Genomic DNA, 4,883 nt, shown 5'->3' on the forward strand with positions numbered 1-4,883 from the left:
ATTTAAAAAAATTAATTAGTTAATTTGTCATTAAGTACGTCCGTTTTTAAATATTTTACTAATAATTTATTTTTTTCTTTGAAGGCCGTTTCCCGAGCGAACTCTCAGAACCGGCAACGCAACACAAGGAACCATTATGGCGGTTCTAGACCGTTTGCTGTCTTCATGGACGAGGCGGCCAGGGAACATCCAAAAGTCAATCGGTACGTCTATACGTACGAGAAGGCATATCCTGACTCCCAGAAGGATATTGTAAGTCATCTTACGTTTTTAAATTTTTAAATTTACTTATATATATGTCAAAATGTTAATTAATAATTTTTTTCCTATCCATATAGGCGAAGGTGAGGGAGGCTAGTGACGAGGTGATGAGTGCTATAGCGAGGGAGACATGGCCGGACAAGCAGGAGGAAGAGATGTCCGAAGCCATGTCTCGGATCGACACTTCGGATCTGACGAATGGGGCGAGGATCATGGGCACAGCCTTCCCACCGAGAGTAAACAACTTCTACTGCCGGGGTGTAGGAAAGAAAGGCGAGGGGGTCCTGAAGACCACTCCAGGATTTCAACGAAAGGCAGCCTCGACCAGCAACAGGACTACGTCCACGACCACCAGGACGACTCAGCTAGAGTCGGAAGTTCAGAGACTACAAGAACAGCAAGCTGCTCAGGCTGCCTATAATGCCTCGCAGGCAGCCTATAATGCCGCGCAGGCAACCTATGTTGCCGAGATACATGCCATCCAGCAGGCCCAGCAGCAGCAGATGTTCCAGTACATGCAAGACTTTATAGTTGCCCAGCTTCAGGGACTTCCGGCTCCGCCCATGCCTCCGCCCATACCGCTACCCCAGCCGCCGCAACCTCCACAGCAGCCCCCAGAAGCGGATATTAATTTAGACGATTTAGATTTTCTGTAGTTGATGAATGAATTATATAGTTTTATGTGCTTGTTGTTTGTTATATGGAATTGTTTTGGTGTATTTTGCAGCTTGCTTGGAATGGTAATTCAGAAATTTAGGGTTTTTTTTTTTACTGGAATGGACTTATAGCTGACGAAAAACGCCTTAATTCGTCGGCTAAAGTGTTTTTTTTTTTTAAAATAAGTTTTAGCCGACGAAATACGCTTTAATTCGTCGGTTAAATCCCTATAAAGCCGACGAAATAGACTATATTTCATCGGCTATAGATGTTTTTATTTTTTTATTACAAACTTTAGCCGACGAATATTTTAAATTATTCGTCGGCTAAAGTCGGAGAAATAACCGACGACATGTTTTTCATCGGCTAAACTTTAGACTATAGCAGACGAATACCTTAAATTTTTTTCGTCGGCTAAAGTTTGGACTATAACCGACGACATTTTTTCGTCGTCTAAAGTCTGGACTATAGCCGACGACATTTTTTTCGTCGGCTAAACTCTGGACTATAGCCGACGACTTCTACATGTGTCGTCGGCTAAAGTCACCACAGACGACCTTTTCCCGACGAAATCTTAGCCGACGAATAAAGCTGACAGGCCGACGAAAATTTTTCGTCGACTAAAATGCTTGTCCTGGTAGTGACAATTAAAAACCTTAGAAAAATCACAACAAGGATCAAAGCACCCTTAACTTAAAGGTTGCCCAAAGAAGGGCAATCCTTCCTCCAAGACCTCCCAAGGTCATTGGACACTCAACAACAACCATACTACCTCCAAAATCAAACTTTCTAAGCTTCTGACCTAAAGAACACCATGAACAACTTAGCATCTAAGATGCAAAAATCTAATCAACACTTAGCCATCACACACAATCAACACACTAGCAACTACAAGGACTAGCTAACACAGCAACCAAAGCTCTCACACTGCCCGTACGCGCTCCCACGCGTCGCCATAGGCGGCGGCAGCGAGTGAGCCTCACGCACCTCCATCAAACTTCAAAATTTGGGAAAACTCACAACATGAAACTTGTAGATTGAAGCATGGTGAACAACGTTAATACCTGAGGTTTTAAACAATTTGGCCGAAATCGGCCGGAAAAAGCCCCGAACACCACACCGAATCCAAACTTCCAAATCTGCATAATCGGGGTTCAAACACTCAAAAACCTGATTCAATCTATGCCTAGTCATAACCAGAAGAAGGAGAGGACCCAAACTCACCTAAGAAGGCCCTTTGTCGCCGCCGTATACGGTGCTTCCATCACCACACAAAAGCTCATTTTTCCGGCCAACAACTCCTTTTCCGGCGTGCTATGCCGTGCAGCAGCTGCCCAGCCTTGAAGAGGACACTTGTGGGAGTCGAACGGGACCGGCGGCGGTCCAAACGATGGCCGGACGGTGGAGCTAGCTCCGGCGGAAGTTGGCTGCTCGGGGTGAGCTCGGGAGAGGAAGAGAGAGAAAAGAGACAAGACAGAGAAGAGAGAGAGCTGACTTTAGGGTTCCCAAAAATAAATCCCACACATTTTCTACTTATACACTTTCCAAACCCGGAAACAAATTTCCTCTGACCATAACTTTGTCATACGACATCCGTTTCAGGCGTGCCGCATGTCTACGAACTCGTATGGACAAACTCTACAACTTTCATGAATGAAGTTTCCGAAGATAACTTACGAAAAATAAAGTCAACTTTTGGCCTCTTAGAAGTCAAAGCACCTTAAAATTTACTCCCGAAACTTCAACTTCGCACAAACTAAAGAATTTCGATAAATAATCCTTCATTAATTATGAGAATAATACGAGGAAAATTGATGTGAAAATCTAGGGTATTACATTCTCTCCTCTAGATCTCTCCCTTAAGCGAATTAAAATCCGTCTGTCGCTAGGTTGATTTAGGGTGTTGTTGGATTGGGGTTTTGCTTGGTTGATATAAAGTTTTGTTGGATTGAGGATTTGCCTGATTTAGGGTTTGTTGATGTTCATATTTGGGGGTGCAAGGCTTTTTGAGATTTTCTAGATGAACAAGTGAGTAATCATATAAAAACCCTCAGTCGCTCTTGGCCAAGCAATCTCCTCTCTCCTCTTCGCCCGCCCCAAAAAGCTACACGACGCCGTTTCGCAGCTCTCTCCTCTTCCTCCTCTCGCCTCTGTCTCCGGCTCCCTCGACGACTCGCTCCGCTTCCTCCACAACTACCTAAACGACGCCGCTTGCCGAAACGAGCCTCTCGATGAAATCCTCATCCCTATGCTCGATCACGTAAGCCAAACTTTCATCTCATTCGTGCTTTGAATTCTCCAGATTTGTGTTGATTTCGTTTTTCTTGACTCCAGTATTTGAGGAACAAGAACTTGAAGCACGGCGGCCAAGTTTTGGTGGTTTTGTGATGGAGTATGATTTTCATGGGGTTTGGCGCCACCTCGGGGAGTGTGTCGCCGAAGCCGCAAGTGCCTTCGGTTGTGACGACTGTGCCACCGCAGAGTCAGCCGAGGCTGCAGTTGATGGGGTTGTCGGTTCCCGTGCCCGTGCCGCCGCCACAGCCACCTGTGCCTTCAGTTAGGCTGCATGTGTAAGTTTCTTGCTTTTTTGAATTTGTTTGGGAAAGTTTGGTGCTTGATGATTTTGTGGTCTGATTATTGCTAAATTGTTCAATTCAGTAGTTCAATTTGATTGAGAAGTTTGAATTTTTCAGATCGGAAGATGTGAGTTGAGCTCAAACCTAGAGGTGATTTGAGAGCTGTTGTTTAGTCTGTGAGCTTGTGTATTCTGGGGTTTAGTGAACAATGTTGAAATCCTTGTTGAAGGTTTGATTCTGGAGGGTGAAGTTTTAATGTTGTTGGATGTTTTCAAATTGTTTGATGGGGCTTTTTGATTTTGGCTTTGAACTGAACTAGTCAATCTGTAAATGAAATGGGAGTATTGAATTTGCATTTATGAAGTAATTGCATTTGATCTATATATACTAGGGTGCATTTGGGTGCTATGTGTTGCCAGAAGCTAAATATGAGGTTTATTGGACTTTTCTTTGTGATAGTTTAGTATGGAATTTCGGAGTTCCTAAACTCTTTCTTAACAATTTCTATAATCTAATGACATATTTCCCTAAGACATATGAGGCTGTGAGCATCGACTATGTTATTGTCCCTCTTCTTCCTGTTCAAAGAAAATGCCTTACCACATGGCTTTTGGTGATTGACTTTCTTTCCTTCATTGGTCAATTGCATTTCTGTGTTTGGTAAGTGTTGTCATTCGAGTGTAGATGCTAAGTTGCTATGATTGCTGATCTCTGTGTACATATGATCACTATGCCATTTCTTGCATCAGGCGACACAAACCTGATAAAAATCGTAAGTGTCGAATTCTAGCATGTCATTGATGAGGTTCTCCGACGACACAAATGTTGTGTCGCCTATAAGAACCTCAGGCGACAGAAGACTTTTTTCATTTTGTGTCGCCTGATTGAGATAAGACGACACGGTATATATGTCGCCTGATAGTTTAAACAACGACATGCTAGAAGGCGACGTTTTTTTTTTTGCCGTAAGGCGACACAGCTCTTTGTGTCGCCTTATAACTGCGAGTGAGAGAGAAATACGCCTTACAACAACATATAAGTGTTAGGTTAATTGTTTTAAAGACGACATTTAAACATCATCTGAAAATGCTACAGGCGACATATACTTGATGAATTAGAATTTAAACTTTTCCAAGCTACATTTATGTGTCGCTGGATGAACCCACACGACACACTATTGATGTTGGTTCTGGTCTAGACGTAGTACGACAACACATATGCATTGGGTGAATGATGTCACATCCCGACCCTTATATTTTTACCTTATTTACTAGCTTGATTATAATAAGAATTTTTACCGTCTCGATCATTGAGTTAATAGCTTAATTGGTCCCTAGAGGGGTTTCGGGGTCGATTATAGTGCTGAGGATTATTCGTGGGAGAAAATAT

At 43.0% G+C, this 4,883-nt stretch overlaps 1 non-coding gene across 2 annotated transcripts; it reads left to right on the forward strand.

The window, feature by feature from the left end:
• Positions 1–2,704: 2,704 nt before the first annotated feature.
• On the forward strand, positions 2,705–3,877 carry LOC101301427. Of its 2 annotated transcripts, none has more exons than XR_183754.1 (3): positions 2,705–3,178; positions 3,253–3,488; positions 3,612–3,877. It is a non-coding gene; the product is annotated as an uncharacterized LOC101301427 (transcript). The 2 variants fall into 2 exon arrangements; XR_183753.1 differs by having other exon boundaries at positions 3,047–3,178; positions 3,268–3,488.
• Positions 3,878–4,883: the final 1,006 nt, after the last annotated feature.

Source organism: Fragaria vesca, linkage group LG1, assembly GCF_000184155.1.
Source record: "Fragaria vesca subsp. vesca linkage group LG1, FraVesHawaii_1.0, whole genome shotgun sequence".
Lineage (NCBI taxonomy): Eukaryota > Viridiplantae > Streptophyta > Magnoliopsida > Rosales > Rosaceae > Fragaria > Fragaria vesca.